We start from the raw sequence: 11648 nt of genomic DNA, 5'->3' as shown, positions 1-11648 counted from the left end.
GGCGCATGTCCTCCACCAGGAGGGCACCGACCAGTCTCCCCGCCCATCTTGGGGGCGTCTGGGGGAGCAGACGCTCACCTCACACCGCACTGCCCTTACCGAGGCTGCAGGTGCCCTAGAGGAGAGAAGGCAGCTGCCTGCAGCAGCTTTACTGTGGTGGTCTGAGCTGGCAACACCAATGCTCACTGACATGCCAAGAGAGGCGAGCAGGCCCCACCCGGGAGGAGCGCTGCAGCATAGAGCCCACGAGCTCGAGGCAGGCATGGCGGGGCCACTGCCACCAACACCCCCACAGGCCCGAGAGCTCGGGATCAGGCATATGGGGTGCTGAGGGCCCCGAGGGCTGAGGGATGACTTGGTGGCAAGGCCTCTGCACTCTGAGCAGCCCACAGCAGCTCAGGCAGAGGATAGGGGAGTCTCACACGGTGCCTTCATGTCCCCAGGAGCAGCTCGGGGCTTGGAACACCTGCCTTGCAAGCTAAGGTCACGAATTTCATTCCAGGGCTGCCACATGCACCCAGCATAGTTCCGGCACCTCCACTGCCCCTGGTTCCTCGCACCATTGATCGCAATTTCCAGCCACTCCAGAGCCGGGTATGTGGGAACCACAGCTTCAGAGGTGCCTGGAAGGAACTTCAGGAAGGAAATGCAGCCCAGGCAAGCAACACACCCAAGGAGCACAGCCCAGAGAGCATTGCCCAGCACTGCTAAGGCACAGTGGCCCTCAGCACCCCAGAAATGCCCCAAAGGAGAGAAGGGAAGAGGAAACATTTTTTAAATAATTTTTAAAATAAAGAGGCTAGAGAGTGCAGTGTATAGGCACTTACCTTGCATGAGGCTGATCTGGGTTCGATCCCCAGCATCCCATATGGACCCCCAAGCTCTGCCAGGAGTGATCCCTGAGTGCAGAGTCAGGAGTAGTCCCTGAGCACCTATGGGTGTGCCCCCACCCCCACAAATTAACATGAAAAGCAAACTTGTCCTGTCTGTGGGAGTCCAGTCACCAGCCTGTCACATTCTGAAGTGACTTAGTAAGGCCCAGTCCTGGTTCACACCTGCAGGAGCACACCTGGAGTCACACCTGCAGACACACACCTGGAGGTGTACACCTGGAGACACACCTGGAGATGCACATCTGGAGGCACACCTGGAGGCACACACCTGCAGGTACACCTGTAGATGTACCTGTAGATGGACATCTGGAGGCACACACCAGCGAGCACACCTATAGGTGCACACCTGCAGGCACACCTGGAGGTTCACCTGGATCCCAGTGAGGGTGCACTTGGCAGTAGGAGGTAGTCAGGGCAGCCTGGGGACCAGGCCAAGGGTGGGAGGTGTGCGGCCATCTCTGACCCCGCACCCCACCTGTCTACATTGGCGCCTTTGGCGGCCCCCAGTCCTCACTCACCCAGACACATCTCTTCATGGCATCTGGTGGGACATGGGGAGATCAGACCAAAGCGTTTCCCCTTACTTCCATATGCCTTTTCTCTCCACTTTAAGCAGCTGTGTCTTCTGAGAGGCTGGGGTCACGCCCACGGTGCCATGTGGGGACCCCACTTGGTGCCAGCCATCAGAGCCCCCGTGGGCCAGACTAATGCTCTGGCCCTTTGAGTCGTCTCCCGGCCCTCTCCTGGCTGATTCCGCTCTGAGCTGAGCCACTTTCTCCAGAACTTCACTGCTGTTCCCTTCAGAAGCTGTTCTCCCCCCGAAAACACTTCCCAGCCATTGGCACTTCCTGCGAACCGGTGAGAGTAGGGAGCCACACCAGCCAATGCCCAGGGACAAGCCTGGCTCTCTGTGGCCTCAGCATCTGACTTGTCCCCATCTTCTCACTCATCGAGAAGAGGCTCCAAGGCACCCAGAGCCCAAGAGAGCCTATTGGCTCCTCATGCAGGCTGCCCGCTCTGCTGGCTGCATCTGCCGGCCGCCCTCAGTCAGTGCATCCAGGGCCTCTGCTCGCGGTCCCAAGGCTGTAGTGGGGGTCGGCAGTGGCCCCTCTTAGGCCCTCTGGTGGTTGACAGAATCCAGGGTTGAGCCTGAGACCTCAGGCTCAGCTGTGCCTGGCATCCTTTGCAGTGACTTTCCTGCTTTGTAGGCTCTGAAGTCTCTTGAAGGGGTAAGGACGGATGGTGTTGTCCAAGGACCCCTCCAATCCCCACACGATCAGGGCTGCAGCCAGACCTCCATCCTCGGGGAGGCCCTGCCACCCCAGCCTTCTGTCCATCTTCCGCCTGCCCAAGCAACACCGTGCCTGGGAGGGTCCCACCATCTTGTCCCCCCAGCCCCACTGCCAGAAGGTCCCTGTCAGACACAGGAGGTGGCCCGCGGGTGACTCCAGGAAGCAGTTCTTGGCTGTGGGGAATCCACATCTTCCCTGAGCACCCTGTACCCGAGAAGGGGTGAGATGGGACCACCTGGGCCCAGGCATTGCACACAGCAGCTCCCGTGGGTGGAGGTGCGGTGCCCTGCCAGCTGCCGCAGAGACAGGCGTGCGCGCCAGCGTGGGTGCAGGGCACAGCCTGGCGCTGTGCTGACGTGCGCTGCGTGTCTTCACACCCCTGACTGAGTGATGTTCAGTCAGGTGTTTCCCACCTGCGTCTCTTGCCAAGACGCCACACAACACCCTTGACACAAAAGGACTGTTTGCACAAAGGGAAAACATTCCTTCAGGGGGTTCTTTAGAAATGCTTGATACTCAACTAGCTAGAACTTCCCGGGAAGCCCTGTGTTAAAGACGAGCTGGCACCACCGCCCTGAAAGCAGAGCTTGCCCTGCACCTGTGCCTGCCACCCCAGCCCAGCCCCCACATCCTGCAGCCCCCGACCGGGCTCTTCCCTTGCATGGGGGTGACCTGAGCAGAGGCGAGGATGACCTGGAGATGCTGCTGGATCCACCCAGACAGACTCCCACCAGACAGAAGCTCTCACTTCTGCGTAGCATCAGGAGCCACGGATGCCGGGCGTATGGCCATGTGGCATGCGGCACAGGAAAGAAACTGTCTGTGGCCGTCAGACAAGAGTCTTGCAGGCTAGGGTACACCCAACATCCGCACCCTGGCTTGCGCTGAGACGCACAGAGGGGTTTGGGCCACTGGTCCTTGCCTGTCATCAGCCACTGCCTCAGGACCCAAGGAGCCACAAGGTCCCTCCCTGAACTCTCCCAGGGTGTTTGTCAGCTCCACCTTCGAGGCACGCAGTGGCCACGGCACAGGAGGGTGTGGGGCATTGTCTGCTGCCATCAAGCCAGGTAGCATTCTGAGACACAGGAACGAAGCCGTGGGTCCCCCTCACATACACAGAGGCCGGAGACATATCAGGCATCAAGCTGATAGTCACCATCCTCTCCCAAACGAGTTACCATAAGGGATATAGATAGTTACTGGGAGTAAGAGGGGCCGGGGAGATGGCTGCGGGGGGGAGGGGGGGATCGCATCTTTACATGCTGGAGATTCCGTTCAATCCCTACAGCACATGGTCCTTGGAGCACTGTTGGGAGTAGCCCTGAGTACCTTGGGAGTGTAGTTTAAAATAAAGTAGGTCAGATGAGCCTGGCGGGGACAGGGTTGCTATGGCTTGAATGTGTGTCCCTCCACAACTCAGAGAGGGCAACACAACCCCCCCAAGTCACGGGGCGAGGAGGTGCTTGTGGAGGGGCCATGGGCATGCGGCCGGGGTCCTCCCAACTGAGATCGGCGCCCTCGCTGTGCCCCCTGGACACAGAAACCAGGCGCTGGGCCCGCCCTGACACTCTCGGCCTTGATCTTGGAATTTCAACCTCCACAACTGAGAGTTTCTGTTATTTATGAGCTGCTTGGTCTGTACTGCTTCGTTATAGCCACCTGAATGAAGAAAGACGAGATGCTTACATTCTGTTATTTTTTAAAGATGTGGAATGCGAGGCAGTTGAGTCATTTGGTTTCACCCTGTTGCACTTATTGATCACTGCTTTGGTAAACGAGCCCAAATGTCGGGTGTGCTGGGACCATCTGCACGCACCATGTCCAGGGCAAGAAGTCGGGAGACCTCTGGGCACCATCCCTGCTCTGACTGGAGAAGCTGGCCCAGCCCACCAGCTTCCACCGAGGCCTCCTCGAGGGGCCCCACGGCCCGGAGAAGCCCATCAGCTCACAGCCCCCAGGGGCCGTGCACACTTCTGGGGGCGGCGGGGGCTGCTGTGTTTCTATTAGGGGACTCCAGGAACAGGAACTGGCACCTTTTTCACCCAGCCTTGGCGCAAGGGGACACAGACACCCCTCTGGTGGTTGGGGAAGGGCGGAGGTTTCGACCTTCAACAAGCAGGGCTGGTGGGGCCAAGGTGGGGCTCACTGGAGAGCCCCCCACCTTTGTGTGAGGCGGCAGGGAGTCCAGTCTCTGCCCCACCCGTGAGCGTGCAAGAGTGCCACGACCAGAAGTACCACTCAGCCCACCCACCACAAGCACATGACCAGCAGGTGGGACCCCCATCACTGCAACAAGAGGTTCAGGGGTGATTACCAGCAACCATGTGGTAAGTCAATGCTCGGGTCCTGCAGTGCTGCGGGTCACCTGGGCTCCCCCTGCAGAGCTCGAGGGCCTCATGCAGGGAACCATGTGGTGCTGAGATCAGTCCACATACAAGGCATGTGCCTTCATCTCTCCAGCCTGAAATTTTATATTATTATCATTTTTGTTTGTTTGGAGGCCACATTCAGTCATGCTCAGGGCTTACTCCTACCTGACTCTGTGCTTAGAGGTCTTAGAGGTACTCAGAGAACCGTATGGGGAGTCGGGGATGGAACCTGGGTCAGCCACCTGTAAGACAAGCACCCTACCTACTGTACAAGCTCTCTGGCTCTGACATTTTATTTTGTTATAGCCATACTTTTTTTTTTTTACTTTTGGGTCACACCCGGCAATGCACAGGGGTTACTCTTGGCTTTGCACTCAGGAATTACTCCTGGAGGTGCTCAGGGGACCATATGAATGCTGGGAATCGAACCGGGTCGGTCATGTGCAAGGCAAACGCCCTATCCACTGTGCTATCACTCCAGCCCTAACCATACATTTTGACGACAGCCTGCAACTAAGTAGAAAATTCCAGCATAGGCAGCCTAGAATTCAGCAATTAGCTTTTTATTTATTTATTTATTTTTATTTTATATATTTATTTATTTATTTTTGCTTTTTGGGTCACACCCAGCAATGCACAGGGGTTACTCTTGGTTCGTGCACTCAGGAATTACTCCTGGCCATGCTCAGGGGACCATATGGGATGCTGGGAATCGAACCTGGGTTTGGCCGCATGTAAGACAAACGCCCTACCCGCTTTGCTATCACTCCAGCCCCATCTTTTTAAAACTCTTGGACATTTCAAACATAGATTCAAATGAAGGTACAAACAGCAGGTGTGGCCTGTGCCCAGCTGTGTGGAGAAAGAGCTTGTGGGCAGCTCAGGCCTGGCCCTCGGGGAGTGCTCAGAACAAGCCCTGAAGGTCCAAGCGCCGCTTCTCTCCGGGTGGGGTGAGGCAGCCTGGGGTCCCACGTGCCCAAGCTCTGCCTTTCATGGTGGAGGCACCGGGACCTGCAGGTGGCTCTGGGGAGCTGATATCTGTCACCGGTGCTGTCTCCACCATCACTGGAGAGGCCTCCTGGGGCTCCTGCTCCCCACAGCCAGCCTTGCGCCCAGCCCCTCACCGGCATAGGACCCGTCTGTGAGGCTTTGGTTGAGCTCACCATCCTGTCCAGATCCTGGGGTCCCGGGAGGCCCGTGGTGAGGGCTGGGGTAACTGGAGGGACGCCAGGAGGGGCCCGCACCAGTTCACCTGCCACCCAGCTACATGCCACGCAGGATTGGGGGAAGGGGGTGAGCTCGGTGGTCAGCAGCTGGCTCCCTCCAGGCCCTGGGACCTGTGGTCAGTGACTGGGTTAGGACATCTTGTGCTGCTGAGTACAGAGAGTAGCCCTGGCTCCCGGCACCCCTGGGACAAAGGGTCTCACTCATTTATTGCCTGATACCCTGGTGGGGGGGGTGTTGTGCAAATTTGCCTGGTTTCAAATTGCTATTTGAGAGACAGGCAAGAATGTGAATGCAAGTGGCTTTGGCAGACATGAGAACATTCAGAGTTTGTGAATTGTTGTAGCTGAACCTTGGACAATATGGGTTTGAATGGGAGGGAGTTGCTTCTATGTGGACCTCTCCTGTCCCCCATTAATGGATTCAACTTTGAGGTTTGACTTTAGGGCTTGAATACCTTGAATACCGGGAATGCATGCAGTTGTTTTAGGGAAATCAGTTATATATATTCGGGGGAGGGGGTGCACTAGAGTTAGAGCACCTGCCTTGGAAGTAGGAGGTTGTGGCCTATATAGTGTGATCCCCAGCACTGCCCCATAGGGTGACCCCAGCTTCTCTGCTGTTCAGGATCCCTGGTGAGGCCCAGTGTGCATGGCCACTAAGTGTGTGCACCCCAATTACCTCAACAACAACCATCACAAAAAGAAAGGGGAAGGCTAGAGCGAAAGTAGAGTGGTTAGGGCATTTCCCTTACACGTGGTTGACTTGGGTTCAATCCCTTGTCATCCCATATGGTCCCCCCAAGCCCACCTGGAGTGATTTCTGAGTGTGGAGCCAGTAGTCAGCTCTGAGCACAGAGCCTGGAATAGTCCCCGTGGTCCAAAAAATAAAATCAACAACAATTTTTTAGAAAAGGAAGGGGAAAGAAGCATTTTTGAAAAAATAAAATAGTAGTGGCTGGAGCAATAGTACAACCAGGATGGTACTTATCTTGCACACAGGTTCAATCCCCAGCATCCCATGTGGTTCCTTGAGCACCACCAGGAGTAATTTATGAGTGCAGAGCCAGGAGTAACCCCTGAGTATCACCGGGTGTGGTCCAAAAACAAAAAGATTAAATTAAAATAGTCAAGATATGTACACACCTCTGTTCATTTCAGTGTTCATTATAATAGCCAAACTCTGGAAACAACCCACACATCCCAGAACTGATGAGTGGATAAAGAGATTATGGTATATACACACAATGGAGTACTACTCAGCTCTGATGTGGAGATAAAATCTTGGATTTCACTTCAGCTTGGATGGAAAGAGGAAGGTGTCATGCCAACTGAAGTGAGTCAGAGGAGGACAAACACCGGATGATCTTGCCCATCTATGGAGTATAAGGAAACAAAGCAAGGGAGCAGACGATGCCCAATGAGAATAAACCCTGAGATATTGCCAACAGAACAAGGCTGCTGGAATAGGGGTGGGAAGGGACCTACGGTCAGTGGTGGTACCATTATAAGCAGAAAAGGGCAATATTAATGCTATTACTAATAAGGCTACTGCAATTAAAAAAAAACATTGGGAAAATGACTTAACAATAAAAAATGTACAAAGAAAATATTTCTTTAAATATATACTACCTGAGCAATAGACAACAGGTAAGGTGTTTGCCTTGCACACAGCTGACCTTGGTTAGATACCCAGCATCCCACATGATCTTCCTAGCACTACTAGGGTTATTTCCAAGGTGCAGAGCTAGGAATAACCCTGGAGCATCACCAGGTGTGTCTCCCCCACTCCAAAATAATAATAAATATGTAGTCAAAGGGCTGCAGCAAGAGCTCACTGGGAATGCAGCAGAGATAACCCAGTGGAGAGGGCAGCAGAGATAGCTCAGCGGCAAAGCATGCGCTCAGTCTGCGTTCCATCCTCGGCAGCACCACGGGTGGGGCTCAAAAACAAACCCCAGAAATATGTACTCACAGGTGGGCCCTAGATGCAGCGGTGGAGGGACGCTGGAACTCTGGTGGGGGTGTGGCACAGTCACATTATACTCTGAAACATGAGTCTGAATACTATGGTAGACCACGCCCCCTTGTTTGGGCCGAATAAGCACAGGTGAAAGTACACCCACATGTCACCAAGGCCGCCCGGTGGTCCTCGGCTTACTGCTCTCGATGAAACACCACAGCCAAACTTAACCCGCTTCCCACACCGAAACTCTCCTTAAATGTCCACTTCCCTGTCCATCATTCTACTTTCCCTCTCTGCAAATCTGACTATTCCAGGTACATCATGAAAGCAAATTCAGACACTGTTTCCTCTTCATGACCAACTTATTTAACTTAGCATGATGTCTTCAAGATTTGCTTGAGCGGGCACCAGTAACATCTCACAACAAATTGTGAGACTTGTTACTGTTTTTGGCATTTGAATACATCATGGGTAGCTTGCCACTGCCCGCTCGAGCAAATCGATGAACAACGGGAGGACAGTGCTACAGTGCTACAGATGTCTTCAAGGTACATCCATTTGGTAATCCAAGTCAAAATTCATCCTCCCTCCTTCTCTCCCTCCTTCCCTCCCTCCCTTCCTTCCTTCCTTCCTTTTCCTTCCTTCCTTCCTTCTTCCTTCCTCCCTTCCTCCTTCTCTCTCTCTCTCTCTCTCTCTCTGTCTCTCTCTCTCTTTCTCTCTATCTCAGAGTTACCTGGCATTAAACAGAAAGAACATCACATATGCAATACAAGTACCTTAACCACTGTACTATCTCTCTGGATCCCAGAATTCATTTCTGAAACTGTCCAGCAGTGGACAGTTGGGTTGCCCCTGCCTTTTGGGTATAGTGTATAACATGGCAACAAACATGGGGATATAAGAGCCCCTGATTTCCGTTCTTTGAGTTCTTTAGAGAATGAATGAGTGTCAGTGTGTGTGTGTATGTGTGTGTGTGTGTGTGTGTGTGGTTGCTTAGATCATTAGTAAGTTTGTTTTGTTTCGTTTTGCACTCTTACTGAAGTTTATTTAACAAAACAGTTCAGTAAGAAAATGTACTCCAAGGGCCAAGGATGTGGCTCAGTGGTCGAGCATGTGCTCTGCATGTGTGTGACTCTGGGTTACATCTCGGTCCTGCCTACTCCCCAAGCACCACCAGCTGTGGCCCAGGCCCCCACCACCACCGCTGTGGCCCCTGTATGCCACCACAACAAATGTACACAACCCAGTTTTCATATCCTAGAAAAGAGGCTGTGGAGAGCAACATGTGGAAGCAATTGATTTCTCTGAACACAGCCCTTGTTTATTCTCGTTCCAAGACTCCGACATGATGAGCCGATTTCCTCCTATTAACACCATTCCATTGCTGTGCTGCGGCCACTAGTTGCCGTCCCCACACTTTCATCTATCACAGGACTAATAAAGCCATCCAGTCCCTCGCTGGATATGGAGTCTCCGTTTAGTTTCAACGACAGTGTCTTTGGGGGACAGTGCTAGGGAGCCCTGCCAGAGGCTACTCAGCAACAGTAGACCTACCTGGAGGGACCTGAAGGTTAGGTGGCTGGGCCCAGCACGACAGTGATGCTTGGGGTAGCGGTGTTGGGGGCCACCAGTACCACGCTGTCAGAGTGAGAGGGCCTCAGGCCAACATGCAGCAGTGCTGGGTGGACATGTGGGCTCTCCATATGAAAGCATGTGCTCCCGGCCTTGGGGCTAGCTCAGTGGTGACTTCCAAGCCACAAGTTCTTTTTAATTTGGGAGGGTGAACTTTGCTCAAGGCTGCCTCCCGGGGAAATTCATGGCCTCCCCCAAACTCCTGCCTACTTTTCCATTTTTTGAGGAACCCCAGCAATGGTTTTCCACAGCACCTACATCATTATACACTCACACCAGCAATGCACAAGGGTCCTAGTTTCTTCAATCCTCACGAACACGTTTGGATAGCCACTCTCTAACATCTTCTTTCTGGGGGGAGGATGGAGAGTTCACAACACCCAAGAGTGCTCAGGGGCTACTTCTGACTCTCTGTTCATAGGTCACTCCTGGAAGTATTCAGGAAACCATACGCAGTACCAGGGATAAAATCCAGACGCAAGGCAAGTGCCCTACTGCTGGACTATCTCTCCAGCCCGGCTCAGGACAGTTCAGTGCAAGAGTGTCGACTCTCTGTCTGTATGCACAGCAACAGCTCCATCTTTCAGAAACTTAAATTCTCACTGGGGCTGAGACACGGGCATGCAAATAGCTGAAGAGTGAAAGGAAACTTAGCAGCTTGGTGCAGGGGCTCTGGGTAGGCACGAGGAAGGAGGCTCCCTGGCCCCTGAGACTAGACTCCGTGGTGAGGAAGGACCACGTCAAGATGCCCAGGTTCCTGGAGCCCACCTTTCAGAGAGGCAGGACTGAGGTGACTGGCTTGGATGCAGGGGAGCAGGTGGTGGCAGGAAATGGCAGTGGGAATGGTGGGAGCAGCACAGGGGGAATAGTCGTCTAGCTCCAGGGCAGCACCCACCTGTCCTGCAGGGGACACTGATTGGTGCCGGGCCCTCCCTCCAGGCTCACCAACAGAGGATGCGCCAGCACCCACCAGGCCAAAGGCGCTCATCCTTGTGGGAGCGGGAGTGGGGGATCAACAGCATGCTAGAGCCCCAGCTGCTCTGCTAGCCCATCCTGGTGCCCCGTGGAGATGATAGCAGGCGGGCCAGCTCAGGGCCTCTCTTGGACCACCACGCCCAGGGATAGTAGCATCTCCACATCCACCCGCAGTGTCTTTAGGCTCTCACTGGGCTGATCCGGGCATGAGTTGTGCAGGGCTGTGTGTGTCGGTGCAACCCCCGCAGTCAGCCTCTGTGGTCGGCTCCCTGAGATGTCCAGGCTGGGCGTAGCTGGCACCCTGCAGATCCCCCAGGAGAAGGCTGAGTCTCAGCGCCGCCATCTGGCCAACTGTCCCTTCTGGAGGTCACTACTCCCTGTAGTTCTGTACTGCGTTATCAGCTCGTTGCTGACTGGCATGGAAGCGGCTGCTTCCGGATTTTGCTGCAGCCCGACAGCCGTCTTCACGTGGTGCCAAATTCCCACCACCACACTGGCAGGGAAGAGGCGGGCAACTTTTCAGAGGAACAATGACACTAGCCCACACACACAGCACAGCATGGAGAGGGGCTTCCTGTGGGCGGCCCGAGCCCCCATGCAGACCTCACAGAGGGGTAGAGGTCTGGGGGAGCAGGGGGGACCCGTGTGCCTGCCAGTGACTCAGTCTCCCAGACTGGCCCTCACCCGGAAGGATATCTTAGGGAGGCAGCTCCGGGAACGAGGGGCCTATGGTAGCTGCCGGGGTGTGCTACCTGGAGGCAAAGGACTAATGGTGTGTGTTGGGGAGTAAAGGGCAGTCTCTGTAGCAGGGCCTCAGTCTGCCCTGGCCACCATGACCTTTGCTGTCTTCAGGGTCACCTAAGAGACCATGCTAGGAGGGCTGGAGTGATAGTACAGCAGGTAGGGTGTTTGCCTTGCACGCAGCTGACCTGGGTTCGATTCCTAGAATCCCATATGGTCCTCTGAGCATGGCCAGGAGTGATTCCTGATTGCAAAGCCAGGAGTAACCCCTGTGCATTGCCGGGTGTCACCCGAAAAGAAGAGAGAGAGAGAGAGAGAGAGCATGCTAGGGAAGAATCTAGGAAACACGTATTGAGCTAAAGACAGGCGACAAAGGGAGAAGACAGAGGAAGGCAGGTTCCAGGGAGGAGGAGGAAGATGTGGCAGGGACCCTGCACCCTCGGGAGATGGGTGTGGGGACTGGACACCAGTACCCCCAGGCTGGGTGTGTGAGAAGTCTCCCCAGGACAGGTCAGGGCTCTGCCGCTTTCCAGGGTTGCTGGGTGGAGTCCACACAT

This window comes from Sorex fumeus, unplaced genomic scaffold, assembly GCF_029834395.1.
Source record: "Sorex fumeus unplaced genomic scaffold, SorFum_2.1 ptg000043l, whole genome shotgun sequence".
NCBI classification, from domain to species: domain Eukaryota; kingdom Metazoa; phylum Chordata; class Mammalia; order Eulipotyphla; family Soricidae; genus Sorex; species Sorex fumeus.
Note: the sequence above shows the minus strand (reverse complement) of the source record.